The sequence below is a fragment of the Pan paniscus genome, chromosome 7, assembly GCF_029289425.2.
Source record: "Pan paniscus chromosome 7, NHGRI_mPanPan1-v2.0_pri, whole genome shotgun sequence".
Lineage (NCBI taxonomy): Eukaryota > Metazoa > Chordata > Mammalia > Primates > Hominidae > Pan > Pan paniscus.
Window position 1 is genome coordinate 3,348,786 of NC_073256.2, and position 27,351 is coordinate 3,376,136.

Here is a 27,351-nt window from a genome sequence, read left to right on the forward strand (position 1 = left end):
CTCTGTATAAACATGGAAATATCTCCACCGTTATCTGTATAAACATGGAAATATCGACAGCGCCATCACTATAAACATTGAAATATCTACACTGCCATCTGTAAAAACATGGAAATATCTACACCGCCAACTGTATAAACATGGAAATATCTACACCACCATCTGTATAAACATGGAAATAACTACAATACCATCTGTATACACATGGAAATATCTACACAGACATCTGTATAAATATGGAAATAACTACACTGCCATCTGTATAAACATGGAAATATCTACACTGCCATCTGTAGAAAGATGGAAATATCTACACCGCTATCTCTATAAATATGGAAATATCTACACCGCCATCTCTATAAACATGAAAATAACTACACTGCCATCTCCATAAAGATGGAAGTATCTACTCCGCCATGTGAATAAACACGGAAATATCTACACCACCATCTGTGTAAACATGGAAATATCTCCACCGCTATCTGTATAAACATGGAAATATCTACACCGCCATCTGCATGTCCATGGGAATTTCTACGCCGCCATCTGTATAAACATGGAAATATCTACACGGCCATCTGTGTATAGATGGAAATATCAACACAGCCATCTGTACAAACATGGAATTATCTACAGCGCTATCTCTATAAACATGGAAATATCTGCACTGCCATCTGTAAAAACATGGAAATACCTATACAGTCATCTGTGTAAACATGGAAATATCTACAATGCCATCTGTATACACATGGAAATATCTAAACAGCCATCTGTATAAGCATGTAAATATCTTCACTGCTATCTCTATAAACATGGAAATATCTACACCGCCATCTCTATAAACATGAAAATATCTACAGTGCCATCTCCATAAATATGGAACTAACTACTCCGCCATCTGTATAAACATGGAAACATCTACACCGCCATCTGTGTGAACAAGGAAATATCTACAATTCCATCAGGATAAAGATATAAATATCTGCACCGCGAGCTGTATAAACATGTAAATATCTACATCGCTATCTGTATAAACATGGAAATACCAACACCGCTATCGGTATAAACATGGAAATATCTACAACGCCATCTATATAAACATGGAAATATCTACACCGCTATGTCTATAAACATGGAAATACCAACACCGCTATCTCTGTAAACATGGAAATATCTACACCTCTATCTGTATAAACATGGAAATATCTACACCGCCATCTGTATAAACATGGAAAAATCTACAATGCCATCTGTAGAAAGATGGAAATATCTACACCGCAATCTGTGTAAACATGGAAATATATACACCGATATCTGTATAAACATGGAAATATCTACACCGCAATCTGTATAAACATGGAAATATCTACACCGCGATCTGTATAAACATGGAAATATCTACACAGCGATCTGTATAAACATGGAAATATCTGCAACACGATCTGTATAAACATGGAAATATCTACACCATGATCTGTATAAACATGGAAATATATACACCGCTATCTGTATAAACATGGAAATATCTGCACCGCTATCTCTATAAACATGGAAATATCTACAAAGACATCTGTATGAACATGGAAATACATACACAGTCATGTGTAGGAACATTTAAATACCTACACTGCCATCTGTATAAACATAGAAATATCTACAAAGCCCTCTGTATAAATATGGAAATATCTGCATAGGCATCTGTGTAAACATGGAAATATCTGCACCGCTATCTGTATAAACATGGAAATACCTACACCGCTGTCTCTATAAACATGGTAATATGTACACCGCTATGTGTATAAACATGGAAATATCTCCACTGCTCTCTGTATAAACATGGAAATATCTCCACCGTTATCTGTATAAACATGGAAATATCGACAGCGCCATCACTATAAACATTGAAATATCTACACTGCCATCTGTAAAAACATGGAAATATCTACACCGCCAACTGTATAAACATGGAAATATCTACACCACCATCTGTATAAACATGGAAATAACTACAATACCATCTGTATACACATGGAAATATCTACACAGACATCTGTATAAATATGGAAATAACTACACTGCCATCTGTATAAACATGGAAATATCTACACTGCCATCTGTAGAAAGATGGAAATATCTACACCGCTATCTCTATAAATATGGAAATATCTACACCGCCATCTCTATAAACATGAAAATATCTACACTGCCATCTCCATAAAGATGGAAGTATCTACTCCGCCATGTGTATAAACACGGAAATATCTACACCACCATCTGTGTAAACATGGAAATATCTACACCGCTATCTGTATAAACATGGAAATATCTACACCGCCATCTGCATGTCCATAGGAATTTCTATGCCGCCATCTGTATAAACATGGAAATATCTACACGGCCATCTGTGTATAGATGGAAATATCAACACAGCCATCTGTACAAACATGGAAATATCTACACCGCTATCTCTATAAACATGGAAGTATCTGCACTGCCATCTGTAAAAACATGGAAATACCTATACAGTCATCTGTATAAACATGGAAATATCTACGATGCCATCTGTATACACATGGATATATCTAAACAGCCATCTGTATAAGCATGTAAATATCTTCACTGCTATCTCTATAAACATAGAAATATCTACACCGCCATCTCTATAAACATGAAAATATCTACAGTGCCATCTCCATAAATATGGAACTAACTTCTCCGCCATCTGTATAAACATGGAAACATCTACACCGCCATCTGTGTGAACAAGGAAATATCTACAATTCCATCAGGATAAAGATATAAATAACTGCACCGCGAGCTGTATAAACATGTAAATATCTACATCGCTATCTGTATAAACATGGAAATACCAACACCGCTATCGGTATAAACATGGAAATATCTACAACGCCATCTATATAAACATGGAAATATCTACACCGCTATGTCTATAAACATGGAAATACCTACACCGCTATCTCTGTAAACATGGAAATATCTACACCTCTATCTGTATAAACATGGAAATATCTACAATGCCATCTGTAGAAAGATGGAAATATCTACACCGCAATCTGTGTAAACATGGAAATATATACACCGATATCTGTATAAACATGGAAATATCTACACCGCAATCTGTATAAACATGGAAATATCTACACCGCGATCTGTATAAACATGGAAATATCTACACAGCGATCTGTATAAACATGGAAATATCTGCAACACGATCTGTATAAACATGGAAATATGTACACCATGATCTGTATAAACATGGAAATATATACACCGCTATCTGTATAAACATGGAAATATCTGCACCGCTATCTCTATAAACATGGAAATATCTACAAAGACATCTGTATGAACATGGAAATACCTACACAGTCATGTGTAGGAACATTTAAATATCTACACTGCCATCTGTATAAACATAGAAATATCTACAAAGCCCTCTGTATAAATATGGAAATATCTGCATAGGCATCTGTGTAAACATGGAAATATCTGCACCGCTATCTGTATAAACATGGAAATACCTACACCGCTGTCTCTATAAACATGGTAATATGTACACCGCTATGTGTATAAACATGGAAATATCTCCACTGCTCTCTGTATAAACATGGAAATATCTCCACCGTTATCTGTATAAACATGGAAATATCTCCACCGTTATCTGTATAAACATGGAAATATCGACAGGGCCATCACTATAAACATTGAAATATCTACACTGCCATCTGTAAAAACATGGAAATATCTACACCGCCAACTGTATAAACATGGAAATATCTACACCACCATCTGTATAAACATGGAAATAACTACAATACCTTCTGTATACACATGGAAATATCTACACAGACATCTGTATAAATATGGAAATAACTACACTGCCATCTGTATCAACATGGAAATATCTACACTGCCATCTGTAGAAAGATGGAAATATCTACACCGCTATCTCTATAAATATGGAAATATCTACACCGCCATCTCTATAAACATGAAAATATCTACACTGCCATCTCCATAAAGATGGAAGTATCTACTCCGCCATGTGTATAAACACGGAAATATCTACACCACCATCTGTGTAAACATGGAAATATCTACACCGCTATCTGTATAAACATGGAAATATCTACACCACCATCTGCATGTCCATGGGAATTTCTATGCCGCCATCTGTATAAACATGGAAATATCTACACGGCCATCTGTGTATAGATGGAAATATCAACACAGCCATCTGTACAAACATGGAAATATCTACACCGCTATCTCTATAAACATGGAAGTATCTGCACTGCCATCTGTAAAAACATGGAAATACCTACACAGTCATCTGTATAAACATGGAAATATCTACAATGCCATCTGTATACACATGGATATATCTAAACAGCCATCTGTATAAGCATGTAAATATCTTCACTGCTATCTCTATAAACATGGAAATATCAACACCGCCATCTCTATAAACATGAAAATATCTACAGTGCCATCTCCATAAATATGGAACTAACTTCTCCGCCATCTGTATAAACATGGAAACATCTACACCGCCATCTGTGTGAACAAGGAAATATCTACAATTCCATCAGGATAAAGATATAAATATCTGCACCGCGAGCTGTATAAACATGTAAATATCTACATCGCTATCTGTATAAACATGGAAATACCAACACCGCTATCGGTATAAACATGGAAATATCTACAATGCCATCTATATAAACATGGAAATATCTACACCGCTATGTCTATAAACATGGAAATACCTACACCGCTATCTCTGTAAACATGGAAATATCTACACCTCTATCTGTATAAACATGGAAATATCTACAATGCCATCTGTAGAAAGATGGAAATATCTACACCGCAATCTGTGTAAACATGGAAATATCTACACCGATATCTGTATAAACATGGAAATATCTACACCGCAATCTGTATAAACATGGAAATATCTACACCGCGATCTGTATAAACATGGAAATATCTACACAGCGATCTGTATAAACATGGAAATATCTGCAACGCGATCTGTATAAACATGGAAATATCTACACCATGATCTGTATAAACATGGAAATATATACACCGCTATCTGTATAAACATGGAAATATCTGCACCGCTATCTCTATAAACATGGAAATATCTACAAAGACATGTGTATGAACATGGAAATACCTACACAGTCATGTGTAGGAACATTTAAATATCTACACTGCCATCTGTATAAACATAGAAATATCTACAAATCCCTCTGTATAAATATGGAAATATCTGCATAGGCATCTGTGTAAACATGGAAATATCTGCACCGCTATCTGTATAAACATGGAAATACCAACACCGCTGTCTCTATAAACATGGTAATATGTACACCGCTATGTGTATAAACATGGAAATATCTCCACTGCTCTCTGTATAAACATGGAAATATCAACACCGTTATCTGTATAAACATGGAAATATCGACAGCGCCATCACTATAAACATTGAAATATCTACACTGCCATCCGTGAAAACATGGAAATATCTACACCGCCAACTGTATAAACATGGAAATATCTACACCACCATCTGTATAAACATGGAAATAACTACAATACCATCTGTATACACCTGGAAATATCTACACAGACATCTGTATAAATATGGAAATAACTACACTGCCATCTGTATAAACATGGAAATATCTACACTGCCATCTGTAGAAAGATGGAAATATCTACACCGCTATCTCTATAAATATGGAAATATCTACACCGCCATCTCTATAAACATGAAAATATCTACACTGCCATCTCCATAAAGATGGAAGTATCTACTCCGCCATGTGTATAAACACGGAAATATTTACACCACCATCTGTGTAAACATGGAAATATCTACACCGCTATCTGTATAAACATGGAAATATCTACACCGCCATCTGCATGTCCATGGGAATTTCTATGCCGCCATCTGTATAAACATGGAAATATCTACACGGCCATCTGTGTATAGATGGAAATATCAACACAGCCATCTGTACAAACATGGAAATATCTACACCGCTATCTCTATAAACATGGAAGTATCTGCACTGCCATCTGTAAAAACATGGAAATACCTATACAGTCATCTGTATAAACATGGAAATATCTACAATGCCATCTGTATACACATGGATATATCTAAACAGCCATCTGTATAAGCATGTAAATATCTTCACTGCTATCTCTATAAACATGGAAATATCTACACCGCCATCTCTATAAACATGAAAATATCTACAGTGCCATTTCCATAAATATGGAACTAACTTCTCCGCCATCTGTATAAACATGGAAACATCTACACCGCCATCTGTGTGAACAAGGAAATATCTACAATTCCATCAGGATAAAGATATAAATATCTGCACCGCGAGCTGTATAAACATGTAAATATCTACATCGCTATCTGTATAAACATGGAAATACCAACACCGCTATCGGTATAAACATGGAAATATCTACAACGCCATCTATATAAACATGGAAATATCTACACCGCTATGTCTATAAACATGGAAATACCTACACCGCTATCTCTGTAAACATGGAAATATCTACACCTCTATCTGTATAAACATGGAAATATCTACACCACCATCTATATAAACATGGAAATATCTACAGCGCCATCTGTATAAACATGGAAATATCTACAATGCCATCTGTAGAAAGATGGAAATATCTACACCGCAATCTGTGTAAACATGGAAATATATACACCGATATCTGTATAAACATGGAAATATCTACACTGCAATCTGTATAAACATGGAAATATCTACACCGCGATCTGTATAAACATGGAAATATCTACACAGCGATCTGTATAAACATGGAAATATCTGCAACACGATCTGTATAAACATGGAAATATCTACACCATGATCTGTATAAACATGGAAATATATACACCGCTATCTGTATAAACATGGAAATATGTGCACCGCTATCTCTATAAACATGGAAATATCTACAAAGACATCTGTATGAACATGGAAATACCTACACAGTCATGTGTAGGAACATTTAAATATCTACACTGCCATCTGTATAAACATAGAAATATCTACAAAGCCCTCTGTATAAATATGGAGATATCTGCATAGGCATCTGTGTAAACATGGAAATATCTGCACCGCTATCTGTATAAACATGGAAATACCTACACCGCTGTCTCTATAAACATGGTAATATGTACACCGCTATGTGTATAAACATGGAAATATCTCCACTGCTCTCTGTATAAACATGGAAATATCTCCACCGTTATCTGTATAAACATGGAAATATCGACAGGGCCATCACTATAAACATTGAAATATCTACACTGCCATCTGTAAAAACATGGAAATATCTACACCGCCAACTGTATAAACATGGAAATATCTACACCACCATCTGTATAAACATGGAAATAACTACAATACCTTCTGTATACACATGGAAATATCTACACAGACATCTGTATAAATATGGAAATAACTACACTGCCATCTGTATAAACATGGAAATATCTACACTGCCATCTGTAGAAAGATGGAAATATCTACACCGCTATCTCTATAAATATGGAAATATCTACACCGCCATCTCTATAAACATGAAAATATCTACACTGCCATCTCCATAAAGATGGAAGTATCTACTCCGCCATGTGTATAAACACGGAAATATCTACACCACCATCTGTGTAAACATGGAAATATCTACACCGCTATCTGTATAAACATGGAAATATCTACACCGCCATCTGCATGTCCATGGGAATTTCTATGCCGCCATCTGTATAAACATGGAAATATCTACACGGCCATCTGTGTATAGATGGAAATATCAACACAGCCATCTGTACAAACATGGAAATATCTACACCGCTATCTCTATAAACATGGAAGTATCTGCACTGCCATCTGTAAAAACATGAAAATACCTATACAGTCATCTGTATAAACATGGAAATATCTACAATGCCATCTGTATACACATGGATATATCTAAACAGCCATCTGTATAAGCATGTAAATATCTTCACTGCTATCTCTATAAACATGGAAATATCTACACCGCCATCTCTATAAACATGAAAATATCTACAGTGCCATCTCCATAAATATGGAACTAACTTCTCCGCCATCTGTATAAACATGGAAACATCTACACCGCCATCTGTGTGAACAAGGAAATATCTACAATTCCATCAGGATAAAGATATAAATATCTGCACCGCGAGCTGTATAAACATGTAAATATCTACATCGCTATCTGTATAAACATGGAAATACCAACACCGCTATCGGTATAAACATGGAAATATCTACAACGCCATCTATATAAACATGGAAATATCTACACCGCTATGTCTATAAACATGGAAATACCTACACCGCTATCTCTGTAAACATGGAAATATCTACACCTCTATCTGTATAAACATGGAAATATCTACAATGCCATCTGTAGAAAGATGGAAATATCTACACCGCAATCTGTGTAAACATGGAAATATCTACACCGATATCTGTATAAACATGGAAATATCTACACCGCAGTCTGTATAAACATGGAAATATCTACACCGCGATCTGTATAAACATGGAAGTATCTACACAGCGATCTGTATAAACATGGAAATATCTGCAACGCGATCTGTATAAACATGGAAATATCTACACCATGATCTGTATAAACATGGAAATATATACACCGCTATCTGTATAAACATGGAAATATCTGCACCGCTATCTCTATAAACATGGAAATATCTACAAAGACATCTGTATGAACATGGAAATACCTACACAGTCATGTGTAGGAACATTTAAATATCTACACTGCCATCTGTATAAACATAGAAATATCTACAAATCCCTCTGTATAAATATGGAAATATCTGCATAGGCATCTGTGTAAACATGGAAATATCTGCACCGCTATCTGTATAAACATGGAAATAACAACACCGCTGTCTCTATAAACATGGTAATATGTACACCGCTATGTGTATAAACATGGAAATATCTCCACTGCTCTCTGTATAAACATGGAAATATCTCCACCGTTATCTGTATAAACATGGAAATATCGACAGCGCCATCACTATAAACATTGAAATATCTACACTGCCATCTGTAAAAACATGGAAATATCTACACCGCCAACTGTATAAACATGGAAATATCTACACCACCATCTGTATAAAAATGGAAATAACTACAATACCATCTGTATACACATGGAAATATCTACACAGACATCTGTATAAATATGGAAATAACTACACTGCCATCTGTATAAACATGGAAATATCTACACTGCCATCTGTAGAAAGATGGAAATATCTACACCGCTATCTCTATAAATATGGAAATATCTACACCGCCATCTCTATAAACATGAAAATATCTACACTGCCATCTCCATAAAGATGGAAGTATCTACTCCGCCATGTGTATAAACACGGAAATATCTACACCACCATCTGTGTAAACATGGAAATATCTACACCGCTATCTGTATAAACATGGAAATATCTACACCGCCATCTGCATGTCCATGGGAATTTCTATGCCGCCATCTGTATAAACATGCAAATATCTACACGGCCATCTGTGTATAGATGGAAATATCAACACAGCCATCTGTACAAACATGGAAATATCTACACCGCTATCTCTATAAACATGGAAGTATCTGCACTGCCATCTGTAAAAACATGGAAATACCTATACAGTCATCTGTATAAACATGGAAATATCTACAATGCCATCTGTATACACATGGATATATCTAAACAGCCATCTGTATAAGCATGTAAATATCTTCACTGCTATCTCTATAAACATGGAAATATCTACACCGCCATCTCTATAAACATGAAAATATCTACAGTGCCATCTCCATAAATATGGAACTAACTTCTCCGCCATCTGTATAAACATGGAAACATCTACACCGCCATCTGTGTGAACAAGGAAATATCTACAATTCCATCAGGATAAAGATATAAATATCTGCACCGCGAGCTGTATAAACATGTAAATATCTACATCGCTATCTGTATAAACATGGAAATACCAACACCGCTATCGGTATAAACATGGAAATATCTACAACGCCATCTATATAAACATGGAAATATCTACACCGCTATGTCTATAAACATGGAAATACCTACACCGCTATCTCTGTAAACATGGAAATATCTACACCTCTATCTGTATAAACATGGAAATATCTACAATGCCATCTGTAGAAAGATGGAAATATCTACACCGCAATCTGTGTAAACATGGAAATATCTACACCGATATCTGTATAAACATGGAAATATCTACACCGCAATCTGTATAAACATGGAAATATCTACACCGCGATCTGTATAAACATGGAAATATCTACACAGCGATCTGTATAAACATGGAAATATCTGCAACGCGATCTGTATAAACGTGGAAATATCTACACCATGATCTGTATAAACATGGAAATATATACACCGCTATCTGTATAAACATGGAAATATCTGCACCGCTATCTCTATAAACATGGAAATATCTACAAAGACATCTGTATGAACATGGAAATACCTACACAGTCATGTGTAGGAACATTTAAATATCTACACTGCCATCTGTATAAACATAGAAATATCTACAAATCCCTCTGTATAAATATGGAAATATCTGCATAGGCATCTGTGTAAACATGGAAATATCTGCACCGCTATCTGTATAAACATGGAAATACCAACACCGCTGTCTCTATAAACATGGTAATATGTACACCGCTATGTGTATAAACATGGAAATATCTCCACTGCTCTCTGTATAAACATGGAAATATCTCCACCGTTATCTGTATAAACATGGAAATATCGACAGCGCCATCACTATAAACATTGAAATATCTACACTGCCATCTGTAAAAACATGGAAATATCTACACCGCCAACTGTATAAACATGGAAATATCTACACCACCATCTGTATAAACATGGAAATAACTACAATACCATCTGTATACACATGGAAATATCTACACAGACATCTGTATAAATATGGAAATAACTACACTGCCATCTGTATAAACATGGAAATATCTACACTGCCATCTGTAGAAAGATGGAAATATCTACACCGCTATCTCTATAAATATGGAAATATCTACACCGCCATCTCTATAAACATGAAAATATCTACACTGCCATCTCCATAAAGATGGAAGTATCTACTCCGCCATGTGTATAAACACGGAAATATCTACACCACCATCTGTGTAAACATGGAAATATCTACACCACTATCTGTATAAACATGGAAATATCTACACCGCCATCTGCATGTCCATGGGAATTTCTACGCCGCCATCTGTATAAACATGGAAATATCTACACGGCCATCTGTGTATAGATGGAAATATCAACACAGCCATCTGTACAAACATGGAAATATCTACACCGCTATCTCTATAAACATGGAAATATCTGCACTGCCATCTGTGAAAACATGGAAATACCTATACAGTCATCTGTATAAACATGGAAATATCTACAATGCCATCTGTATACACATGGAAATATCTAAACAGCCATGTGTATAAGCATGTAAATATCTTCACTGCTATCTCTATAAACATGGAAATATCTAAACCGCCATCTCTATAAACATGAAAATATCTACACTGCCATCTCCATAAATATGGAACTAACTACTCCGCCATCTGTATAAACATGGAAACATCCTCACCGCCATCTGTGTGAACAAGGAAATATCTACAATTCGATCAGGATAAAGATATAAATATCTGCACCGCGAGCTGTATAAACATGTAAATATCTACATCGCTATCTGTATAAACATGGAAATACCAACACCGCTATCGGTATAAACATGGAAATATCTACAACGCCATCTATATAAACATGGAAATATCTACACCGCTATGTCTATAAACATGGAAATACCTACACCGCTATCTCTGTAAACATGGAAATATCTACACCTCTATCTGTATAAACATGGAAATATCTACACCACCATCTATATAAACATGGAAATATCTACAGCGCCATCTGTATAAACATGGAAATATCTACAATGCCATCTGTAGAAAGATGGAAATATCTACACCGCAATCTGTGTAAACATGGAAATATATACACCGATATCTGTATAAACATGGAAATATCTACACTGCAATCTGTATAAACATGGAAATATCTACACCGCGATCTGTATAAACATGGAAATATCTACACAGCGATCTGTATAAACATGGAAATATCTGCAACACGATCTGTATAAACATGGAAATATCTACACCATGATCTGTATAAACATGGAAATATATACACCGCTATCTGTATAAACATGGAAATATGTGCACCGCTATCTCTATAAACATGGAAATATCTACAAAGACATCTGTATGAACATGGAAATACCTACACAGTCATGTGTAGGAACATTTAAATATCTACACTGCCATCTGTATAAACATAGAAATATCTACAAAGCCCTCTGTATAAATATGGAGATATCTGCATAGGCATCTGTGTAAACATGGAAATATCTGCACCGCTATCTGTATAAACATGGAAATACCTACACCGCTGTCTCTATAAACATGGTAATATGTACACCGCTATGTGTATAAACATGGAAATATCTCCACTGCTCTCTGTATAAACATGGAAATATCTCCACCGTTATCTGTATAAACATGGAAATATCGACAGGGCCATCACTATAAACATTGAAATATCTACACTGCCATCTGTAAAAACATGGAAATATCTACACCGCCAACTGTATAAACATGGAAATATCTACACCACCATCTGTATAAACATGGAAATAACTACAATACCTTCTGTATACACATGGAAATATCTACACAGACATCTGTATAAATATGGAAATAACTACACTGCCATCTGTATAAACATGGAAATATCTACACTGCCATCTGTAGAAAGATGGAAATATCTACACCGCTATCTCTATAAATATGGAAATATCTACACCGCCATCTCTATAAACATGAAAATATCTACACTGCCATCTCCATAAAGATGGAAGTATCTACTCCGCCATGTGTATAAACACGGAAATATCTACACCACCATCTGTGTAAACATGGAAATATCTACACCGCTATCTGTATAAACATGGAAATATCTACACCGCCATCTGCATGTCCATGGGAATTTCTATGCCGCCATCTGTATAAACATGGAAATATCTACACGGCCATCTGTGTATAGATGGAAATATCAACACAGCCATCTGTACAAACATGGAAATATCTACACCGCTATCTCTATAAACATGGAAGTATCTGCACTGCCATCTGTAAAAACATGAAAATACCTATACAGTCATCTGTATAAACATGGAAATATCTACAATGCCATCTGTATACACATGGATATATCTAAACAGCCATCTGTATAAGCATGTAAATATCTTCACTGCTATCTCTATAAACATGGAAATATCTACACCGCCATCTCTATAAACATGAAAATATCTACAGTGCCATCTCCATAAATATGGAACTAACTTCTCCGCCATCTGTATAAACATGGAAACATCTACACCGCCATCTGTGTGAACAAGGAAATATCTACAATTCCATCAGGATAAAGATATAAATATCTGCACCGCGAGCTGTATAAACATGTAAATATCTACATCGCTATCTGTATAAACATGGAAATACCAACACCGCTATCGGTATAAACATGGAAATATCTACAACGCCATCTATATAAACATGGAAATATCTACACCGCTATGTCTATAAACATGGAAATACCTACACCGCTATCTCTGTAAACATGGAAATATCTACACCTCTATCTGTATAAACATGGAAATATCTACAATGCCATCTGTAGAAAGATGGAAATATCTACACCGCAATCTGTGTAAACATGGAAATATCTACACCGATATCTGTATAAACATGGAAATATCTACACCGCAGTCTGTATAAACATGGAAATATCTACACCGCGATCTGTATAAACATGGAAGTATCTACACAGCGATCTGTATAAACATGGAAATATCTGCAACGCGATCTGTATAAACATGGAAATATCTACACCATGATCTGTATAAACATGGAAATATATACACCGCTATCTGTATAAACATGGAAATATCTGCACCGCTATCTCTATAAACATGGAAATATCTACAAAGACATCTGTATGAACATGGAAATACCTACACAGTCATGTGTAGGAACATTTAAATATCTACACTGCCATCTGTATAAACATAGAAATATCTACAAATCCCTCTGTATAAATATGGAAATATCTGCATAGGCATCTGTGTAAACATGGAAATATCTGCACCGCTATCTGTATAAACATGGAAATAACAACACCGCTGTCTCTATAAACATGGTAATATGTACACCGCTATGTGTATAAACATGGAAATATCTCCACTGCTCTCTGTATAAACATGGAAATATCTCCACCGTTATCTGTATAAACATGGAAATATCGACAGCGCCATCACTATAAACATTGAAATATCTACACTGCCATCTGTAAAAACATGGAAATATCTACACCGCCAACTGTATAAACATGGAAATATCTACACCACCATCTGTATAAAAATGGAAATAACTACAATACCATCTGTATACACATGGAAATATCTACACAGACATCTGTATAAATATGGAAATAACTACACTGCCATCTGTATAAACATGGAAATATCTACACTGCCATCTGTAGAAAGATGGAAATATCTACACCGCTATCTCTATAAATATGGAAATATCTACACCGCCATCTCTATAAACATGAAAATATCTACACTGCCATCTCCATAAAGATGGAAGTATCTACTCCGCCATGTGTATAAACACGGAAATATCTACACCACCATCTGTGTAAACATGGAAATATCTACACCGCTATCTGTATAAACATGGAAATATCTACACCGCCATCTGCATGTCCATGGGAATTTCTATGCCGCCATCTGTATAAACATGCAAATATCTACACGGCCATCTGTGTATAGATGGAAATATCAACACAGCCATCTGTACAAACATGGAAATATCTACACCGCTATCTCTATAAACATGGAAGTATCTGCACTGCCATCTGTAAAAACATGGAAATACCTATACAGTCATCTGTATAAACATGGAAATATCTACAATGCCATCTGTATACACATGGATATATCTAAACAGCCATCTGTATAAGCATGTAAATATCTTCACTGCTATCTCTATAAACATGGAAATATCTACACCGCCATCTCTATAAACATGAAAATATCTACAGTGCCATCTCCATAAATATGGAACTAACTTCTCCGCCATCTGTATAAACATGGAAACATCTACACCGCCATCTGTGTGAACAAGGAAATATCTACAATTCCATCAGGATAAAGATATAAATATCTGCACCGCGAGCTGTATAAACATGTAAATATCTACATCGCTATCTGTATAAACATGGAAATACCAACACCGCTATCGGTATAAACATGGAAATATCTACAACGCCATCTATATAAACATGGAAATATCTACACCGCTATGTCTATAAACATGGAAATACCTACACCGCTATCTCTGTAAACATGGAAATATCTACACCTCTATCTGTATAAACATGGAAATATCTACAATGCCATCTGTAGAAAGATGGAAATATCTACACCGCAATCTGTGTAAACATGGAAATATCTACACCGATATCTGTATAAACATGGAAATATCTACACCGCAATCTGTATAAACATGGAAATATCTACACCGCGATCTGTATAAACATGGAAATATCTACACAGCGATCTGTATAAACATGGAAATATCTGCAACGCGATCTGTATAAACGTGGAAATATCTACACCATGATCTGTATAAACATGGAAATATATACACCGCTATCTGTATAAACATGGAAATATCTGCACCGCTATCTCTATAAACATGGAAATATCTACAAAGACATCTGTATGAACATGGAAATACCTACACAGTCATGTGTAGGAACATTTAAATATCTACACTGCCATCTGTATAAACATAGAAATATCTACAAATCCCTCTGTATAAATATGGAAATATCTGCATAGGCATCTGTGTAAACATGGAAATATCTGCACCGCTATCTGTATAAACATGGAAATACCAACACCGCTGTCTCTATAAACATGGTAATATGTACACCGCTATGTGTATAAACATGGAAATATCTCCACTGCTCTCTGTATAAACATGGAAATATCTCCACCGTTATCTGTATAAACATGGAAATATCGACAGCGCCATCACTATAAACATTGAAATATCTACACTGCCATCTGTAAAAACATGGAAATATCTACACCGCCAACTGTATAAACATGGAAATATCTACACCACCATCTGTATAAACATGGAAATAACTACAATACCATCTGTATACACATGGAAATATCTACACAGACATCTGTATAAATATGGAAATAACTACACTGCCATCTGTATAAACATGGAAATATCTACACTGCCATCTGTAGAAAGATGGAAATATCTACACCGCTATCTCTATAAATATGGAAATATCTACACCGCCATCTCTATAAACATGAAAATATCTACACTGCCATCTCCATAAAGATGGAAGTATCTACTCCGCCATGTGTATAAACACGGAAATATCTACACCACCATCTGTGTAAACATGGAAATATCTACACCACTATCTGTATAAACATGGAAATATCTACACCGCCATCTGCATGTCCATGGGAATTTCTACGCCGCCATCTGTATAAACATGGAAATATCTACACGGCCATCTGTGTATAGATGGAAATATCAACACAGCCATCTGTACAAACATGGAAATATCTACACCGCTATCTCTATAAACATGGAAATATCTGCACTGCCATCTGTGAAAACATGGAAATACCTATACAGTCATCTGTATAAACATGGAAATATCTACAATGCCATCTGTATACACATGGAAATATCTAAACAGCCATGTGTATAAGCATGTAAATATCTTCACTGCTATCTCTATAAACATGGAAATATCTAAACCGCCATCTCTATAAACATGAAAATATCTACACTGCCATCTCCATAAATATGGAACTAACTACTCCGCCATCTGTATAAACATGGAAACATCCTCACCGCCATCTGTGTGAACAAGGAAATATCTACAATTCGATCAGGATAAAGATATAAATATCTGCACCGCGAGCTGTATAAACATGTAAATATCTACATCGCTATCTGTATAAACATGGAAATACCAACACCGCTATCGGTATAAACATGGAAATATCTACAACGCCATCTATATAAACATGGAAATATCTACACCGCTATGTCTATAAACATGGAAATACCTACACCGCTATCTCTGTAAACATGGAAATATCTACACCTCTATCTGTATAAACATGGAAATATCTACACCACCATCTATATAAACATGGAAATATCTACACCGCCATCTGTATAAACATGGAAATATCTACAATGCCATCTGTAGAAAGATGGAAATATCTACACCGCAATCTGTGTAAACATGGAACTATCAACACTGCTATCTGTAAACACATGGAAATATCTACACCGCTATCTGTAAAGACATGGATATATCTACACCGCGATGTGTATAAACATGGAAATATCTACACCGCGATCTGTATAAACATGGAAATATCGACACCGCGATCTGTATAGACAAGGAAATATCTACACCGCTATCTGTATAAACATGGAAATTTCTACACAGCTATCTCTATAAACATGGAAATATCTACACCGCCATCTGTATTAACATGGAAATACCTATACAGTCATCTGTGTAAACATGGAAATATCTACACCACCATCAGTATAAACATGGAAATATCTTCAGTGCCATCTGAATACACATGGAAATACCTACACGGCAATATGTGTATAGATGGAAACATCAACACGGCCATCTGTACAAACATGGAAATATCTACACTGCGGTCTGTATAAACATGGAAATATCTACACCATGATCTGTATAAACATGGAAATATATACACCGCTATCTGTATATACATGGAAATATCTGCACCGCTATCTCTATAAACATGGAAATATCTACAAAGACATCTGTATGAACATGGAAATACCTACACAGTCATGTGTAGGAACATTTAAATATCTACACTGCCATCTGTATAAACATAGAAATATCTACAAAGCCCTCTGTATAAATATGGAAATATCTGCATAGGCATCTGTGTAAACATGGAAATATCTGCACCGCTATCTGTATAAACATGGAAATACCTACACCGCTGTCTCTATAAACATGGTAATATGTACACCGCTATGTGTATAAACATGGAAATATCTCCACTGCTCTCTGTATAAACATGGAAATATCTCCACCGTTATCTGTATAAACATGGAAATATCGACAGCGCCATCACTATAAACATTGAAATATCTACACTGCCATCTGTAAAAACATGGAAATATCTACACCGCCAACTGTATAAACATGGAAATATCTACACCACCATCTGTATAAACATGGAAATAACTACAATACCATCTGTATACACATGGAAATATCTACACAGACATCTGTATAAATATGGAAATAACTACACTGCCATCTGTATAAACATGGAAATATCTACACTGCCATCTGTAGAAAGATGGAAATATCTACACCGCTATCTCTATAAATATGGAAATATCTACACCGCCATCTCTATAAACATGAAAATAACTACACTGCCATCTCCATAAAGATGGAAGTATCTACTCCGCCATGTGAATAAACACGGAAATATCTACACCACCATCTGTGTAAACATGGAAATATCTACACCGCTATCGGTATAAACATGGAAATATCTACACCGCCATCTGCATGTCCATGGGAATTTCTACGCCGCCATCTGTATAAACATGGAAATATCTACACGGCCATCTGTGTATAGATGGAAATATCAACACAGCCATCTGTACAAACATGGAAATATCTACACCGCTATCTCTATAAACATGGAAGTATCTGCACTGCCATCTGTAAAAACATGAAAATACCTATACAGTCATCTGTATAAACATGGAAATATCTACAATGCCATCTGTATACACATGGATATATCTAAACAGCCATCTGTATAAGCATGTAAATATCTTCACTGCTATCTCTATAAACATGGAAATATCTACACCGCCATCTCTATAAACATGAAAATATCTACAGTGCCATCTCCATAAATATGGAACTAACTTCTCCGCCATCTGTATAAACATGGAAACATCTACACCGCCATCTGTGTGAACAAGGAAATATCTACAATTCCATCAGGATAAAGATATAAATATCTGCACCGCGAGCTGTATAAACATGTAAATATCTACATCGCTATCTGTATAAACATGGAAATACCAACACCGCTATCGGTATAAACATGGAAATATCTACAACGCCATCTATATAAACATGGAAATATCTACACCGCTATGTCTATAAACATGGAAATACCTACACCGCTATCTCTGTAAACATGGAAATATCTACACCTCTATCTGTATAAACATGGAAATATCTACAATGCCATCTGTAGAAAGATGGAAATATCTACACCGCAATCTGTGTAAACATGGAAATATCTACACCGATATCTGTATAAACATGGAAATATCTACACCGCAGTCTGTATAAACATGGAAATATCTACACCGCGATCTGTATAAACATGGAAGTATCTACACAGCGATCTGTATAAACATGGAAATATCTGCAACGCGATCTGTATAAACATGGAAATATCTACACCATGATCTGTATAAACATGGAAATATATACACCGCTATCTGTATAAACATGGAAATATCTGCACCGCTATCTCTATAAACATGGAAATATCTACAAAGACATCTGTATGAACATGGAAATACCTACACAGTCATGTGTAGGAACATTTAAATATCTACACTGCCATCTGTATAAACATAGAAATATCTACAAATCCCTCTGTATAAATATGGAAATATCTGCATAGGCATCTGTGTAAACATGGAAATATCTGCACCGCTATCTGTATAAACATGGAAATAACAACACCGCTGTCTCTATAAACATGGTAATATGTACACCGCTATGTGTATAAACATGGAAATATCTCCACTGCTCTCTGTATAAACATGGAAATATCTCCACCGTTATCTGTATAAACATGGAAATATCGACAGCGCCATCACTATAAACATTGAAATATCTACACTGCCATCTGTAAAAACATGGAAATATCTACACCGCCAACTGTATAAACATGGAAATATCTACACCACCATCTGTATAAAAATGGAAATAACTACAATACCATCTGTATACACATGGAAATATCTACACAGACATCTGTATAAATATGGAAATAACTACACTGCCATCTGTATAAACATGGACATATCTACACTGCCATCTGTAGAAAGATGGAAATATCTACACCGCTATCTCTATAAATATGGAAATATCTACACCGCCATCTCTATAAACATGAAAATATCTACACTGCCATCTCCATAAAGATGGAAGTATCTACTCCGCCATGTGTATAAACACGGAAATATCTACACCACCATCTGTGTAAACATGGAAATATCTACACCGCTATCTGTATAAACATGGAAATATCTACACCACCATCTGCATGTCCATGGGAATTTCTATGCCGCCATCTGTATAAACATGGAAATATCTACACGGCCATCTGTGTATAGATGGAAATATCAACACAGCCATCTGTACAAACATGGAAATATCTACACCGCTATCTCTATAAACATGGAAGTATCTGCACTGCCATCTGTAAAAACATGGAAATACCTATACAGTCATCTGTATAAACATGGAAATATCTACAATGCCATCTGTATACACATGGATATATCTAAACAGCCATCTGTATAAGCATGTAAATATCTTCACTGCTATCTCTATAAACATGGAAATATCTACACCGCCATCTCTATAAACATGAAAATATCTACAGTGCCATCTCCATAAATATGGAACTAACTTCTCCGCCATCTGTATAAACATGGAAACATCTACACCGCCATCTGTGTGAACAAAGAAATATCTACAATTCCATCAGGATAAAGATATAAATATCTGCACCGCGAGCTGTATAAACATGTAAATATCTACATCGCTATCTGTATAAACATGGAAATACCAACACCGCTATCGGTATAAACATGGAAATATCTACAACGCCATCTATATAAACATGGAAATATCTACACCGCTATGTCTATAAACATGGAAATACCTACACCGCTATCTCTGTAAACATGGAAATATCTACACCTCTATCTGTATAAACATGGAAATATCTACAATGCCATCTGTAGAAAGATGGAAATATCTACACCGCAATCTGTGTAAACATGGAAATATCTACACCGATATCTGTATAAACATGGAAATATCTACACCGCAATCTGTATAAACATGGAAATATCTACACCGCGATCTGTATAAACATGGAAATATCTACACAGCGATCTGTATAAACATGGAAATATCTGCAACGCGATCTGTATAAACGTGGAAATATCTACACCATGATCTGTATAAACATGGAAATATATACACCGCTATCTGTATAAACATGGAAATATCTGCACCGCTATCTCTATAAACATGGAAATATCTACAAAGACATCTGTATGAACATGGAAATACCTACACAGTCATGTGTAGGAACATTTAAATATCTACACTGCCATCTGTATAAACATAGAAATATCTACAAATCCCTCTGTATAAATATGGAAATATCTGCATAGGCATCTGTGTAAACATGGAAATATCTGCACCGCTATCTGTATAAACATGGAAATACCAACACCGCTGTCTCTATAAACATGGTAATATGTACACCGCTATGTGTATAAACATGGAAATATCTCCACTGCTCTCTGTATAAACATGGAAATATCTCCACCGTTATCTGTATAAACATGGAAATATCGACAGCGCCATCACTATAAACATTGAAATATCTACACTGCCATCTGTAAAAACATGGAAATATCTACACCGCCAACTGTATAAACATGGAAATATCTACACCACCATCTGTATAAACATGGAAATAACTACAATACCATCTGTATACACATGGAAATATCTACACAGACATCTGTATAAATATGGAAATAACTACACTGCCATCTGTATAAACATGGAAATATCTACACTGCCATCTGTAGAAAGATGGAAATATCTACACCGCTATCTCTATAAATATGGAAATATCTACACCGCCATCTCTATAAACATGAAAATATCTACACTGCCATCTCCATAAAGATGGAAGTATCTACTCCGCCATGTGTATAAACACGGAAATATCTACACCACCATCTGTGTAAACATGGAAATATCTACACCACTATCTGTATAAACATGGAAATATCTACACCGCCATCTGCATGTCCATGGGAATTTCTACGCCGCCATCTGTATAAACATGGAAATATCTACACGGCCATCTGTGTATAGATGGAAATATCAACACAGCCATCTGTACAAACATGGAAATATCTACACCGCTATCTCTATAAACATGGAAATATCTGCACTGCCATCTGTGAAAACATGGAAATACCTATACAGTCATCTGTATAAACATGGAAATATCTACAATGCCATCTGTATACACATGGAAATATCTAAACAGCCATGTGTATAAGCATGTAAATATCTTCACTGCTATCTCTATAAACATGGAAATATCTAAACCGCCATCTCTATAAACATGAAAATATCTACACTGCCATCTCCATAAATATGGAACTAACTACTCCGCCATCTGTATAAACATGGAAACATCCTCACCGCCATCTGTGTGAACAAGGAAATATCTACAATTCGATCAGGATAAAGATATAAATATCTGCACCGCGAGCTGTATAAACATGTAAATATCTACATCGCTATCTGTATAAACATGGAAATACCAAAACCGCTATCGGTATAAACATGGAAATATCTACAACGCCATCTATATAAACATGGAAATATCTACACCGCTATGTCTATAAACATGGAAATACCTACACCGCTATCTCTGTAAACATGGAAATATCTACACCTCTATCTGTATAAACATGGAAATATCTACACCACCATCTATATAAACATGGAAATATCTACACCGCCATCTGTATAAACATGGAAATATCTACAATGCCATCTGTAGAAAGATGGAAATATCTACACCGCAATCTGTGTAAACATGGAACTATCAACACTGCTATCTGTAAACACATGGAAATATCTACACCGCTATCTGTAAAGACATGGATATATCTACACCGCGATGTGTATAAACATGGAAATATCTACACCGCGATCTGTATAAACATGGAAATATCGACACCGCGATCTGTATAGACAAGGAAATATCTACACCGCTATCTGTATAAACATGGAAATTTCTACACAGCTATCTCTATAAACATGGAAATATCTACACCGCCATCTGTATTAACATGGAAATACCTATACAGTCATCTGTGTAAACATGGAAATATCTACACCACCATCAGTATAAACATGGAAATATCTTCAGTGCCATCTGAATACACATGGAAATACCTACACGGCAATATGTGTATAGATGGAAACATCAACACGGCCATCTGTACAAACATGGAAATATCTACACTGCGGTCTGTATAAACATGGAAATATCTACACCATGATCTGTATAAACATGGAAATATATACACCGCTATCTGTATATACATGGAAATATCTGCACCGCTATCTCTATAAACATGGAAATATCTACAAAGACATCTGTATGAACATGGAAATACCTACACAGTCATGTGTAGGAACATTTAAATATCTACACTGCCATCTGTATAAACATAGAAATATCTACAAAGCCCTCTGTATAAATATGGAAATATCTGCATAGGCATCTGTGTAAACATGGAAATATCTGCACCGCTATCTGTATAAACATGGAAATACCTACACCGCTGTCTCTATAAACATGGTAATATGTACACCGCTATGTGTATAAACATGGAAATATCTCCACTGCTCTCTGTATAAACATGGAAATATCTCCACCGTTATCTGTATAAACATGGAAATATCGACAGCGCCATCACTATAAACATTGAAATATCTACACTGCCATCTGTAAAAACATGGAAATATCTACACCGCCAACTGTATAAACATGGAAATATCTACACCACCATCTGTATAAACATGGAAATAACTACAATACCATCTGTATACACATGGAAATATCTACACAGACATCTGTATAAATATGGAAATAACTACACTGCCATCTGTATAAACATGGAAATATCTACACTGCCATCTGTAGAAAGATGGAAATATCTACACCGCTATCTCTATAAATATGGAAATATCTACACCGCCATCTCTATAAACATGAAAATAACTACACTGCCATCTCCATAAAGATGGAAGTATCTACTCCGCCATGTGAATAAACACGGAAATATCTACACCACCATCTGTGTAAACATGGAAATATCTACACCGCTATCGGTATAAACATGGAAATATCTACACCGCCATCTGCATGTCCATGGGAATTTCTACGCCGCCATCTGTATAAACATGGAAATATCTACACGGCCATCTGTGTATAGATGGAAATATCAACACAGCCATCTGTACAAACATGGAATTATCTACAGCGCTATCTCTATAAACATGGAAATATCTGCACTGCCATCTGTAAAAACATGGAAATACCTATACAGTCATCTGTGTAAACATGGAAATATCTACAATGCCATCTGTATACACATGGAAATATCTAAACAGCCATCTGTATAAGCATGTAAATATCTTCACTGCTATCTCTATAAACATGGAAATATCTACACCGCCATCTCTATAAACATGAAAATATCTACAGTGCCATCTCCATGAATATGGAACTAACTACTTCGCCATCTGTATAAACATGGAAACATCTACACCGCCATCTGTGTGAACAAGGAAATATCTACAATTCCATCAGGATAAAGATATAAATATCTGCACCGCGAGCTGTATAAACATGTAAATATCTACATCGCTATCTGTATAAACATGGAAATACCAACACCGCTATCGGTATAAACATGGAAATATCTACAACGCCATCTATATAAACATGGAAATATCTACACCGCTATGTCTATAAACATGGAAATACCAACACCGCTATCTCTGTAAACATGGAAATATCTACACCTCTATCTGTATAAACATGGAAATATCTACACCACCATCTATATAAACATGGAAATATCTACACCGCCATCTGTATAAACATGGAAAAATCTACAATGCCATCTGTAGAAAGATGGAAATATCTACACCGCAATCTGTGTAAACATGGAAATATATACACCGATATCTGTATAAACATGGAAATATCTACACCGCAATCTGTATAAACATGGAAATATCTACACCGCGATCTGTATAAACATGGAAATATCTACACAGCGATCTGTATAAACATGGAAATATCTGCAACACGATCTGTATAAACATGGAAATATCTACACCATGATCTGTATAAACATGGAAATATATACACCGCTATCTGTATAAACATGGAAATATCTGCACCGCTATCTCTATAAACATGGAAATATCTACAAAGACATCTGTATGAACATGGAAATACATACACAGTCATGTGTAGGAACATTTAAATATCTACACTGCCATCTGTATAAACATAGAAATATCTACAAAGCCCTCTGTATAAATATGGAAATATCTGCATAGGCATCTGTGTAAACATGGAAATATCTGCACCGCTATCTGTATAAACATGGAAATACCTACACCGCTGTCTCTATAAACATGGTAATATGTACACCGCTATGTGTATAAACATGGAAATATCTCCACTGCTCTCTGTATAAACATGGAAATATCTCCACCGTTATCTGTATAAACATGGAAATATCGACAGCGCCATCACTATAAACATTGAAATATCTACACTGCCATCTGTAAAAACATGGAAATATCTACACCGCCAACTGTATAAACATGGAAATATCTACACCACCATCTGTATAAACATGGAAATAACTACAATACCATCTGTATACACATGGAAATATCTACACAGACATCTGTATAAATATGGAAATAACTACACTGCCATCTGTATAAACATGGAAATATCTACACTGCCATCTGTAGAAAGATGGAAATATCTACACCGCTATCTCTATAAATATGGAAATATCTACACCGCCATCTCTATAAACATGAAAATATCTACACTGCCATCTCCATAAAGATGGAAGTATCTACTCCGCCATGTGTATAAACACGGAAATATCTACACCACCATCTGTGTAAACATGGAAATATCTACACCGCTATCTGTATAAACATGGAAATATCTACACCGCCATCTGCATGTCCATAGGAATTTCTATGCCGCCATCTGTATAAACATGGAAATATCTACACGGCCATCTGTGTATAGATGGAAATATCAACACAGCCATCTGTACAAACATGGAAATATCTACACCGCTATCTCTATAAACATGGAAGTATCTGCACTGCCATCTGTAAAAACATGGAAATACCTATACAGTCATCTGTATAAACATGGAAATATCTACAATGCCATCTGTATACACATGGATATATCTAAACAGCCATCTGTATAAGCATGTAAATATCTTCACTGCTATCTCTATAAACATGGAAATATCTACACCGCCATCTCTATAAACATGAAAATATCTACAGTGCCATCTCCATAAATATGGAACTAACTTCTCCGCCATCTGTATAAACATGGAAACATCTACACCGCCATCTGTGTGAACAAGGAAATATCTACAATTCCATCAGGATAAAGATATAAATAACTGCACCGCGAGCTGTATAAACATGTAAATATCTACATCGCTATCTGTATAAACATGGAAATACCAACACCGCTATCGGTATAAACATGGAAATATCTACAACGCCATCTATATAAACATGGAAATATCTACACCGCTATGTCTATAAACATGGAAATACCTACACCGCTATCTCTGTAAACATGGAAATATCTACACCTCTATCTGTATAAACATGGAAATATCTACACCACCATCTATATAAACATGGAAATATCTACACCGCCATCTGTATAAACATGGAAATATCTACAATGCCATCTGTAGTAAGATGAAAATATC